The sequence below is a fragment of the Lissotriton helveticus genome, chromosome 1_1, assembly GCF_964261635.1.
Source record: "Lissotriton helveticus chromosome 1_1, aLisHel1.1, whole genome shotgun sequence".
Taxonomy (NCBI): domain Eukaryota; kingdom Metazoa; phylum Chordata; class Amphibia; order Caudata; family Salamandridae; genus Lissotriton; species Lissotriton helveticus.
In genome coordinates this window covers 390,372,210-390,386,417 of record NC_136057.1, presented here as the reverse complement: position 1 = coordinate 390,386,417, position 14,208 = coordinate 390,372,210, and positions in this window count along the sequence as shown.

Genomic DNA, 14,208 nt, shown 5'->3' with positions numbered 1-14,208 from the left:
AACACTTGACTTTACTTAAAGACGGTGCTGACTTGCGTGATTTCATAATGGGACCACGCAAACAGTGTCAAAACGTTTCATAGCGGCCGGTGTATACGCAGCATACAACGAAGCTTGGAAAATAATGCAAATTGAAACAGCAGAAAAAATACGAGAAATTGATCGTATCAATTTGGAAAAATCACTTTCTGTTGTGGACAATGGGTTAATGACTGTCTTCCAGAATATATTCACTGGACAGTATTGTATCATCTGCTATTGATATAATAGAATGAAGGAAAAGGGGTCCAAGACAAATAACATGTAACTGCAAATTGTCATTCACGAAAAATTCGGACAGCAACGCTAGTCAATACAAGAAAAGGTTTAATCAATTCTGTATATTCCCTGTATATGGGATAATGTTCATCATATATATTTCATTGCATATAAGACAGATTATTGATAAGCATAGGTGCCCACATTCACAACGGGGAGGGGGTGGTGAAGGTGAAGTGAGGGAAAATGATGGGATCACGTAATAGTGAGATTCATTCGGTGACACAAAATATTACAGATTTGGGAGTCGATTCATATGGTCCCAACAAAAAGGGCCAAATCAAATACGCTCAAAGGAGTCCAACCAAAATTGTTACATCACAGATCCAAAATCCCTTGCAACCATTAATGTTCTGCTTGGGGTAGGAGATTTGGTCGTGTTTATATAGTCGACGTTTCGACCCGTAAACAAGGTAGGTGAATATTCCTTACGCGGTGGGTCTTCTTCAGGACAATACAAGTTGTGGGTGAGCAACCTCCTAAAAGGTAGAGAAATTTGTTCATTATATGATAATCACCATTCTTGTTAATTAATAAACATAGACGGCGAATCAGTGAGAGAGCAACTTAAACTATTAAAAACGTGTTGTCAAAGAGGTAATCCGATTGATATACATAGATGGGTGGATAAATATAATACAAAGGGCATAGTCAGGATCTATCGTCCAAAAGTTGAGGCAGAATTTCTACCTCCTGAATACTCCATAAGTAAAATAAGGGAAAGAAGGAAATTATTCTTCCCACTAACACAATCAGGGGCTTCATCCCCTTCTATAAATAAATAAACATGATCCTGCTTACCACTGTTATATTGTGGCAGTGGGTATTCTTCAAAATACATGAAAAACGTCTCAGCCAGACTCACACTCGAATTATTCTATCTAGATGTAGAGAGAGAGAGAGGCAGTAATTGGCAAGTGTATTACAGAAAAGGGTCACAGGTTAGACCAATAACCAAGGGGAAGAGCTTACCAGTAATCCTCAATAAAAAATGGAAAAATGGAGACGGATGATTCATAAGTGGTAGGGTCAGATTCTTGATTGAAGACAAATAATTTTTCGTATGTGAAGCCTGAGAACATGCAATTTAAAGAGTCAGCGTACCCCCTACCGAGGTTCAATGCACATGTCATTAAAATCACGTTAACGGTCAGATTCTCGATAGAAGACAAATAGTATCTTGTGTATTATGCCTAAAGGCATGCAATTTAAAGAGTCTACGTACCCCCTAATGAGGTTCGATGCACGTGTCAATAGAGTCACGTTAACGGTCACATTAACAGAGATGTGGTATGTTACAGAACCATGTGGTGTGATTGAAAAAACACACAGAGACCCACACAGACCAACGTAAAAAATTATTGGAAAAAAGGGGGTTTACCAGAAGTCATCAATACAAAGGTAATCAGAGTCCAGCCCGATGGATTCACTAAATAAATTTCTTATTGGAATGTAGACAGAGAGTATACCATAGTGTTATTGCCTGGGGACATAAAACAGCAAGGGTCAGTATTCCCGCCTAATGGAGTTCACCCTTAGATCATGAAGTGGATTAAGTGGGTAAGCATGTAAAGTATCACATACCTCAAAGAAAACAAATTGAGGGGTGCAGCCGCCGTCGGGCAAAACATGCACCGTTCTTAAATCATCATTCCACTTCCTTCGCAGAGTCAAAGGGTCGTTAGAGCGATTCGTAAATCAAAGCCCCTATGAGATATTGAAACGCGTATCAGTCCGCATACTAGCGATATATCACGTATTCATACTATTATTTTTTCAAAAAAGGAAAAGAAAAACCAGCGCGGTTTTTACCTAGAAGAATCCAAACGGCTCGTGTATCACCAGTCTCAACATGGAACAGCGTCTGTATGTTCACTTCCTGGTTTGTAAGAAACAATGGGCGGAGTCACGTCCCAAGGTTTCATAGAAATAGCGGACAGACTCCCCGTGTGGTAAAAAGCAATGTAAAAGCATCAAAATGCTGCACATTGACAAATACGTACCGCATTAACGTATAAATTTGCATTTATTGGGGAATATATTTAAATATTCACCAGGATAAACAGCACGTAGTTCTAACGTCCCTCATTGTGACCGACCATCCGGGTAAAGTCATATCGATAAATAAGTCTGTGAATGCATCACATTAAATACATCTTAACATGGGTTTAGTATTCTGAGCAACAAAAGATTGCAAAGGTGACATGTTTGGTATAAAGGGTTATAGTCATCTTACCACCATTGGCCAAATAATTATAATCGCTGACGCTGTTCATATAACAAGCTTGCATTCTCAAGAACATTAATACATACCTTGTTCTCAAGATATGTACCATTTTCGTAACCAGGTGATCATAGCACATCTCACATCATATAGGATTAGTACATATGCCATTCTATACCTTATACCAGGTAATGAGTGCACCTGTCTCATAGGATAGTGTAAACTCATGTGTTTAAAACAGAATGGAGATCAAGATAGCCACGAATCAAACATCACATAGGGTTAATAAACAAGCCATTTGGTTTCATGTATCAGGTCGTGAGTGCACCTATCTCATAGGATGGTGTAAACTCATATGTATATGCATCATGAAAATCAAGATAAACATGAATCTAAATCATCTACCCATCACATTGGTTTTCTAGGTGACAGTGTACCTTTTCAGAAATCATATCTTGATGTATGAAGTATGTATAAGACAAAACTGAAATATCAAAGTCAGGTTCAGAAAACACACATTCATAAGTTCGCTAGTTGTACAAAGCTACTTTCTGATTCATTAAGTCCCTCTGTTACAGAGTTAAAGATGTGTATCCACTTCATCTCTCTTGTATTTAGGATGCTGGATAAATTGCCGCCCCTGGGACCCAATGTTATATGTTCCAGAACCGCCCATTTCAGTGTTTCTGGCAGATGATTGTGTTTCTCACAGTGTTCAACCAGGGGTGCGCCCACAACCTTGCATCTTATTCTACTGCAATGTGATAGGAATCTGGTTTTGACGCACTGTTGGGTCTGGCCGACATAATTTAAATTGCAAGGACAGATAATCCCATAGATGACATTTTTTGTGTTGCAATTTGTGTGGTCTTTATACATGTGTCGGTGGTTTTTAAAGACAAATTCTTTGGACTGGATAGTAGATGGACAAGCTTTGCATTTGCCACATCTAAAATGTCCCACACCCAGAGACGATCGGTCGGCCAGGCCACACCCAGAGACCGATCGTCTCTGGGTGTGGTTCAATCCTGGAGCCACTATGCCGCTATGTGGATTTTTTCCTAAAGCCTCTAGCAGAAGCAACATCGACCTATTTGAGAGATACCACGCATACTATTACGCTGGTAGATGGCGAACCCTTTGATCCCGAAAAAGAACTTTTGGTGACCTGCGATATTGTATCGTTATATACAAGTATCCCCCAGGAAGAGGCACTAATGGTGGCAACTTTAGCTTTGGATAGTCGTGAGGCCCCAGTACAAGTCCCTACTTCATTTATCATTCTTTTACTGAAAATCGCCATGATGAGAAACTTTTTCATCTTCCAAAATGTATTTTATTTACAGACGAAGGGCGTGGCGATGGGGGCAGCCTTTGCTCCTGACCTGGCGATTCTTTTCATGTCCTTCTATGAGAACACTTTTATTACATGTGATCTGAATCCATTTCGCCATCATATACGACTCTGGGTACGTTACATCGACGATGTGCTGATGATCTGGAAGGGAGACGAGACTGAACTGGCAGGCTTTCACACCTGGCTGAACCAGAGAACCGCAGACATCCAGTTCACGATACAATTTAGCAAGAGCAAGATTGATTTCCTGGACATTACCATCGCGGAAGAGGAAGGATTTTTATTTACCTCCTTGTTCAGAAAACCGTCTGAACGAAATTCTCTGCTCCAATACTCAAGTCACCACCCCCGTAGTCTTCGAGATAACCTGCCCTACGGCCAGTTCCTTCGAGTGCGAAGGAATTGTAGTAAAAAAGATGATTACATGCTACAATCAGGAATATTGATGGAACGCCTCTTAGAGAGAGGGTACCCCAAACGACTCATCAAACGAGCCAAGAAGAGGGCTTGGTTTTGCCATCGGGAAACACTGCTGGAACCCAGTACACGCGTGTGCCAATCTGAAAAACGTATGATTTGTGTCACGACTTTTTCTACAAAAAGTAATGCTATAAAAAAGACAATTAACAAGCATTGGAGTCTCATCGCCGAAGAGTTGGAGATCATTAAAGTACCCATGCATGCTTTCAAAAAAGCAAGGAATGTGAAAGACTATGTTGTGTCATCTTTCTTGGAAAGTCCTCCTGAACCCACTTTGGCATCATGTTGGAATCAATTGCCGGTCGTTGGACATTTTAGATGTGCCAAATGCAAAGCTTGTCCATCTACTATCCAGTCCAAAGAATTTGTCTTTAAAAACCACTGACACTTGTATAAAGACCACACAAATTGCAACACAAAAAATGTAATCTATGGGATTATCTGTCCTTGCAATTTAATTTATGTCGGCCAGACCCAACAGTGCGTCAAAACCAGATTCCTATCACATTGCAGTAGAATAAGATGCAAGGTTGTGGGCGCACCCCTGGTTGAACACTGTGAGAAACACAATCATCTGCCAGAAACACTGAAATGGGCGGTTCTGGAACATATAACATTGGGTCCCAGGGGCGGCAATTTATCCAGCATCCTAAATACAAGAGAGATGAAGTGGATACACATCTTTAACTCTGTAACAGAGGGACTTAATGAATCAGAAAGTAGCTTTGTACAACTAGCGAACTTATGAATGTGTGTTTTCTGAACCTGACTTTGATATTTCAGTTTTGTCTTATACATACTTCATACATCAAGATATGATTTCTGAAAAGGTACACTGTCACCTAGAAAACCAATGTGATGGGTAGATGATTTAGATTCATGTTTATCTTGATTTTCATGATGCATATACATATGAGTTTACACCATCCTATGAGATAGGTGCACTCACGACCTGATACATGAAACCAAATGGCCTGTTTATTAACCCTATGTGATGTTTGATTCGTGGCTATCTTGATCTCCATTCTGTTTTAAACACATGAGTTTACACTATCCTATGAGACAGGTGCACTCATTACCTGGTATAAGGTATAGAATGGCATATGTACTAATCCTATATGATGTGAGATGTGCTATGATCACCTGGTTACGAAAATGGTACATATCTTGAGAACAAGGTATGGATTAATGTTCTTGAGAATGCAAGCTTGTTATATGAACAGCGTCAGCGATTATAATTATTTGGCCAATGGTGGTAAGATGACTATAACCCTTTATACCAAACATGTCACCTTTGCAATCTTTTGTTGCTCAGAATACTAAACCCATGTTAAGATGTATTTAATGTGATGCATCCACAGACTCATTTATCGATATGACTTTACCCGGATGGTCGGTCACAATGAGGGACGTTAGAACTACGTGCTGTTTATCCTGGTGAATATTTAAATATATTCCCCAATAAATGCAAATTTATACGTTAATGCGGTACGTATTTGTCAATGTGCAGCATTTTGATGCTTTTACATTGCTTTTTACCACACGGGGAGTCTGTCCGCTATTTCTATGAAACCTTGGGACGTGACTCCGCCCATTGTTTCTTACAAACCAGGAAGTGAACATACAGACGCTGTTCCATGTTGAGACTGGTGATACACGAGCCGTTTGGATTCTTCTAGGTAAAAACCGCGCTGGTTTTTCTTTTCCTTTTTTGAAAAAATAATAGTATGAATACGTGATATATCGCTAGTATGCGGACTGATACGCGTTTCAATATCTCATAGGGGCTTTGATTTACGAATCGCTCTAACGACCCTTTGACTCTGCGAAGGAAGTGGAATGATGATTTAAGAACGGTGCATGTTTTGCCCGACGGCGGCTGCCTGGTAAACCCCTCAATTTGTTTTCTTTGAGGTATGTGATACTTTACATGCTTACCCACTTAATCCACTTCATGATCTAAGGGTGAACTCCATTAGGCGGGAATACTGACCCTTGCTGTTTTATGTCCCCAGGCAATAACACTATGGTATACTCTCTGTCTACATTCCAATAAGAAATTTATTTAGTGAATCCATCGGGCTGGACTCTGATTACCTTCGTATTGATGACTTCTGGTAAACCCCCTTTTTTCCAATAATTTTTTACGTTGGTCTGTGTGGGTCTCTGTGTGTTTTTTCAATCACACCACATGGTTCTGTAACATACCACATCTCTGTTAATGTGACCGTTAACGTGACTCTATTGACACGTGCATCGAACCTCATTAGGGGGTACGTAGACTCTTTAAATTGCATGCCTTTAGGCATAATACACAAGATACTATTTGTCTTCTATCGAGAATCTGACCGTTAACGTGATTTTAATGACATGTGCATTGAACCTCGGTAGGGGGTACGCTGACTCTTTAAATTGCATGTTCTCAGGCTTCACATACGAAAAATTATTTGTCTTCAATCAAGAATCTGACCCTACCACTTATGAATCATCCGTCTCCATTTTTCCATTTTTTATTGAGGATTACTGGTAAGCTCTTCCCCTTGGTTATTGGTCTAACCTGTGACCCTTTTCTGTAATACACTTGCCAATTACTGCCTCTCTCTATCTCTACATCTAGATAGAATAATTCGAGTGTGAGTCTGGCTGAGACGTTTTTCATGTATTTTGAAGAATACCCACTGCCACAATATAACAGTGGTAAGCAGGATCATGTTTATTTATTTATAGAAGGGGATGAAGCCCCTGATTGTGTTAGTGGGAAGAATAATTTCCTTCTTTCCCTTATTTTACTTATGGAGTATTCAGGAGGTAGAAATTCTGCCTCAACTTTTGGACGATAGATCCTGACTATGCCCTTTGTATTATATTTATCCACCCATCTATGTATATCAATCGGATTACCTCTTTGACAACACGGTTTTAATAGTTTAAGTTGCTCTCTCACTGATTCGCCGTCTATGTTTATTAATTAACAAGAATGGTGATTACCATATAATGAACAAATTTCTCTACCTTTTAGGAGGTTGCTCACCCACAACTTGTATTGTCCTGAAGAAGACCCACCGCGTAAGGAATATTCACCTACCTTGTTTACGGGTCGAAACGTCGACTATATAAACACGACCAAATCTCCTACCCCAAGCAGAACATTAATGGTTGCAAGGGATTTTGGATCTGTGATGTAACAATTTTGGTTGGACTCCTTTGAGCGTTTTTGATTTGGCCCTTTTTGTTGGGACCATATGAATCGACTCCCAAATCTGTAATATTTTGTGTCACAGAATGAATCTCACTATTACGTGATCCCATCATTTTCCCTCACTTCACCTTCACCACCCCCTCCCCGTTGTGAATGTGGGCACCTATGCTTATCAATAATCTGTCTTATATGCAATGAAATATATATGATGAACATTATCCCATATACAGGGAATATACAGAATTGATTAAACCTTTTCTTGTATTGACTAGCGTTGCTGTCCGAATTTTTCGTGAATGACAATTTGCAGTTACATGTTATTTGTCTTGGACCCCTTTTCCTTCATTCTGATAATTACCCAGGTCCTAATGACAGTAGTGGGTTTAACCCTGTTTTCTATAATCTCATTGATATAATAGAGCAGGACTTACTAATGTTACAACACGGTCAGTCCCAATTACGGTCTATTGTACAGCTTGGCTGGACGTTGCAAAATCTGCGTTCAGGCTACGTGCCCTGGCGTTTAATCAACACGACGTCATTATTCTCTATCTTTAACCTTACTGATACACAAATCAGCTTGGCACAAAAAGGAGCAGAGTATACAATTCTGGGCATTGAAAAACTTGAGAGATTACCATTGACAATGTCAGAAAGACCTGTCATTGAATGGATAATACATGGAATAATAACAATTCCGATAACAACTTTCCAATTTAAACTGTGTCAAGAGTATATACCAGCAGGCCAGTATGAAAGGTTGGGTAAAGGGTACATTAAGTCATCATGGAAATTACACACATGTTATAGTGCAAAGGAACAGAATGTATTTCTTAGTGGAAACAATTGTAAACGATCACTAAGTGGTATACTTCTTTGTCAAGGTATTAACTTGCATGGGGCCTGTGAGGGGACTTCAAATACCCTTTCATGTCACCAGCATGGCACACCTGCAACTCGAATAGAGCCATTCTTTATACGGCTTTCTAACTGGAGCTATATTCTAATAGTGGACCACAGATGTTGTGGCATGGTGCCAGGAAAAGCTTATCTCGTGAGCGTTAGTTCCATGGTCACTTGCTGTATGCAAGTATTGTATCCAAACAGCACTCCAGACACGGAGGCAAAGATTTGGCCTTTTTTGAATATCTCTTCTATTCGAATTGATACTTTAAGCAGAATGAAGTCTGTTCTTTTACAGACAACTGTGCCCTTGACGTCATCAAAAGAAACGTATGATCTTCAAGTTGCAAGGACAACGGCAGAGATACATACACTTTTATCAACAAATTTCCCCCTGCATTTCGCAGAAATGCTAAGCCAAATCCTAAATATGTATCCCACACATATTTAAGACAATTTTTTCGGGACTGTTAACACCCTTCCAAACAGTTCTGGGCATTTTTCCTAATTTTGTCCATTCTGTCTTTGGCGGCCTACCACTTCTGTTGGGACTCGTAGCAGGCATTTTATTTTTGATACTTCTGCTTCGATATGGCAAGCCAAGTCGCAGATAAAACTCCAGCAACGATGGAAGAAACGATCCTAGCTATACGCTATCGGGACCGCATAACTAAAGTCCTTGGATTAGCCCGGCTAAGAGATCTGAATATGACCTGATTTCTTTCATTCAGACCCATCTGGCAGAATTGCATCTTACCTGTGCTTTGATGTATGCTATGCGGAGAAGAATGCGTGTTGGACGTCTGTCTTACACTACCATCAACAGTACCATTGGATACAGATACTTTGCTAAGTCCTGTAACGGCTCATGCATCGTGTTGTCCCCAGCGGCTACCCATTCTGATGACGGCATTCGTTGAGACTTCACCACTGCGATTAAAGGGTAGTGAAGTACGAGATGAGTGCAACATCACCCAGGTACGACCTTCTGTGAGCATTGCTGATCCTGACATCGATGATAGCAATCATTCTCACGACTGCACAGTTGCGGCATTTTCCAACTTGGTCGAACTTTCACCTGAAGCGGTAAACCACTTTTTTGAAAGTCTGTCTGAAATGATGTTCTCCCCCGAACAAAAAGAATAACTTTTAAGCAAACTAGTACACAGCATTCCCTGAACTCTGAATTCGGCCTTCGGCTTTGATAAACAAGAGCTACTGAACATATTTGGAACTATAATTTTTTTTCTCTCTCCCCTGAAAGTGAAATTATTTTTTTCTGGATTCCAAAATATTTACCTTTTTTTTCTGGCACATGTACTCTGCTTGAAGTAGAACTATTCTTAGAGAACAGAGCTTCTATTTTAGAAACTCTAAAGACAATATATCACGTCAGCCTCTAGCACATTTACAGCAACTGTATTTATATGTGATGGAATGGTCTCAACCTTTTTTCTGTATTAAGAGCCATTTCATGTGTAAATTTCGCATATCATTCATGCCGATATATATATGCATCCTTTTTAATGAATGATTACATTGCTTGAATAGCGTACAGTACCTATAATCATTTTTCGTGTATATCTATGCACCGTTTCAAATGCAAAAAAAAAATGTATTTTGGGGTGGGTTGGAATACACATGCACCTTTATATGTTTACTATTGCTTAGTTTAAGTAATGATGGACATTAGATCGTGGAGTGGGTATTGTGTTTTTATCCAGGAGCCTAAATCGATATTCCTATTTTATGCCCTTGTCCGGTTATAATCAATAATATCCATACAATGTCATAATAATCATATCCATATTCAGTCGTAGCACATGCTGTCACATTAAGCAAGGATACCTCCCCGGCCCCCTAGAAAGCACAACGAGTTCTCTAAACAAATCCAAACCTCCAGCAACCTGGGAAATCCCCCTTGCTTTGTTTTGATTTCATCCTAGAACTCCTGTAAAGCACTGTAAGAACGGACAGTTCTTAGTGACATCTTTATTGACGTCTTATGTTCAGCCTTAAGTCAAACCCGGCACCTTACAGGTATAAATATACCAACGTTGCCTTAAGCAAACACACGGTGGTGATTTTGGAGCAGAGTAGCTATCTACTTGCCCGAGAGCCCAGCTGATGCGAGAGCCCACGGACGCTGCCCCTCCCTTTTGACGCACTGAGAGAGACGCTGTCTTTTCTCCTGCCGAGAAATCCAGCTCCGGTGTTTCCAGATACCTTCGCGGGTTACTGGGATATCGAGTCCTGAGAGAGAGATACAAGACCTCCTGCTTTCTAATACCCAGGTACGGAGCTGACTAAACCCTTAAAGAGAATTCTTGAGTCAGATTCTTGGAAAAACAAACTTAACTTAAACTGCTACTTACTTACTCCTTCCCACGTATTAGGCTTAGGTCAGGTACACCGGGGTAGGCGTATTTAGAAGCACCAGTTGAGTACGTTAGTCAATGTATATAAGTATGTATATATTTTATCTATTTTAAAGTATCATATGGCTAAGAAACCATATCAATGCTTTTACAGTATTATTTCTTAATCCTCCTTTTACTGTACGCACTTTACTTTACTATGAGTATTGCAATTGTGGCAATTCATTTCTCTTGTATGAGGAAGAAGACTGCTCAATAAATTACACCTTTTTATTGAAAACGCCCGTCTTTCTTTTCTCTGCATTCTGGTGAAACTAAGTACGCACATTTGACTGGGTGAAATAGCTGTCTATTGTTTTCACACGACTCTAGAGATACACTCTTATTCTGAGGGAGCAAAGTTGTCATGTTATATGGTTGTCAGAAGCTAATCCCTTCTTGTCTATCCAGGGAGGTTAAACTCCTCCTCGTTTATTTGAGAAAGTTTCTAGTGACCTCTGAGCTAGCTGGCAAAAACTTAAGTCTAATATAGTCAGTAGAGACCTAGATAACCCCAGTCCTACGTCTACACTGCTGAATATATTATTCCAATGCGCAGAGCCTATTGGGAATATAGGAACTACACTACAGCCCCTTATTCCTAAATCTATATTGGTTATCAACAGGAGTGATCCTGGTATATATACCTTGGTGATTCCCTCGTGGTCAAGGGGCGGGTAACAAGATATTTCTTCCGATATTCAAGGGGAGATCGATCTGGTTAAACATAAGGCGGAAACTGCATCAGACTGGCTGCATCATTGCGTCATTTCCCCCCCCGGAGGTCAGATGTTCGTATGGGTATCTATAGGAATATCGGAGTTCCCTCAAGTTTTCAAGGCACCGCGAAGATAAGCGATGCCAAAACAAGAGCACATTCACGATACACTATTATTTAATGGGGAATTAGCTTTTAGTAAATGGTCAACATGTATTATTACCTCTCTAGGGGAAAGACGCACTACAACGGCGTTCTATTGGCAGATAAACACAGTGACGGCCCCCAAGACGGCTCGAGTAGCATGGGCGCAAGCATTTACCTGTAGGGCCGGCGGGATAGTAAAGTTCTTAGAGGCAGTTAACATGCTTCGGAAGTCCCGCAAGGAAGCCGGTTAGGGGTCCTAGTCAGATAAAAAAGAAACCAAGCAATTTAGCGCTAAGGCGGTTCGGAACCCAAAATATCAGACTAGTGGTAGAACTACAGTTCCCTTATCATGTAAGCGAAACTGCTAGGAAAATGTTTCTAAGAATCTCGATCATCAAAGGGGGGCAACCATTTACCTGTGTGTTATGATATCGGTTCCATTATTTTCACTATTCGATGGACGAAAGGATGCAAAAGTCCAATTCGGGGCCGTATCAAAGTTTCTGGGTCTCGATCTAGAAAAAACACACATGTCGTTTTACCTGGGGCCCTTTTCGTCAATTAGCGTCTCTGACTAAAACCGCGGCGAATTTTAACGTCGCTGCCTTCGTTTACGGATGGCTAAAGGTCCCCTCCGGATATGTGCCCTACAGTTCGTAGTGAGTTCTCACCTGATACTGGGAAGGCTCAGATTTGGTCAGGTCGCCGTGCCAAGTCGTCGTCCTAGACGGTCCGGCCGTTTCGATTTCCTTCCCCGCTTTTATGTAGTTTCTTTCACTCAGTTCAGCTGAGTAGTATTGGTAATAGAGGGCGGACTAGCCGATCAGAGCGTAGCTCGCCTCGTCCGGGTAGGATGCGGGGAATCCCTCCTACGTGTTCCGCAGGGCGGGAACAGAGAAAGCGGGGAGCCAATCAGCGGGAAACAAAGGCGGGGAATATGTCAGAGAGAAGCTCTTCTCACGCTAGTATCAAGTATCCTCATGATGCATATTTAATTCCAGTATTCCCTCTGGATGTATGAGCACCACGTATAGGTTAGCGATATTCGATAGTTGAGTATTCCAAGTCTCTGCTGAGGTGGTAGATAATGCGTAAGCTGTCCATCTTATTAGACAGTTATATGCAGAGGACGGATTCCTGGATCAAAAAAAACCCCCGTTCTGGGCGTCAGGGGGCCTATCAACGACGGTAAAGGTCGGGCCTCGTATTTTATATAATAGCTTGAGAACACGGGCATTCCTCATTTAGGCCTTTCTGGACAGATTGGAGCAAAAATATCCAGAACACCTCGCGTTTCTTTCGTAGTGTGTTCGGATTAACGCCGTTACTAGGTTGGATCTTTTCTAGAATAAACCACCTGAGTTCTCTCTCCAGGTGGTTATTTTCGATCCAATGAGCAACAATGGGTGCTGATGTCCTTCCATTTCTGATATTTGATTTATGTTCTTCTATACGTAGGCGGCATTCCCTGCCTGTTTCTCCTACGTAAGGTAAGCCACACGGACATAGGATAACATAAATCACATTCGATGTACGGCAGTTGGTAAGCTTTTTGTTTCGCGCAACTGAGAAAGTACGGTTGTTTATGGTGATGGAATCCCCTATGATGGCATGGGAGCATGCCTGGCACGTGCCACAATGATGGTTGCCATAAACCGGGTCCAGATTAGAAATGGCAGATTGAATGGCAGGAGGGGTTTCCTGAAGCTTGCCTTTCACTAGGTGATTCTTTAGATTTTTGTTCCTTTTGAAGGCGAAGATCGGTTTGGCCAGGGGGGTGCTGTTATTTTTCAAGTTGAGGAGGTGCCAGTTGGAATTAATTGTCTGTCGAACCTTGTGGTTCAGTTCAGAATGTGTCACAATACATACCAGCTTGTCTTTGCCGTCCCTTTGTTGGGATCCAAACATGTGTTCCCTATTGGTATACCTCGCTCTTTTAAAGGACTCCCTAATTAATCTCGGAGGATATCCTCTATGCTTGAGTTTGGCTTTCAAAATGTCTGCTTGTTGTAGGTAGTCCCCCATGTCGGTACAATTTCTTCCTAATCGTAGAAATTGACTATAGGGGATGCTATCCCTTTGGGACCTGGGATGAAAGCTGCTATACTGTAGCAGGGTATTCCTGGCCGTGGGTTTGGTGTAGAGAGAATCACTGATTTTCTTTTCTCTATGTTCTACCCAAATGTCCAGGAACTCAATTCTGGTTTTACTGGCGTGTAGCGTAAAGCGGAGATGAGGGTCTGCTGCATTCAACCATAGGAGAAATTTGTTTAAGGACTCTTGGTCCCCCTTCCAAATGAAAAATATATTGTCAATAAATCGGTACCACATATTGACATTCTCATGGAAGGGGGCCAGCTCATTATAGATGTTAATCTTTTCGAATTCTCCTATGTAGAGGCACGCGATACCAGGGGCACAGCTGGCACCCAAACTGACTCCTCG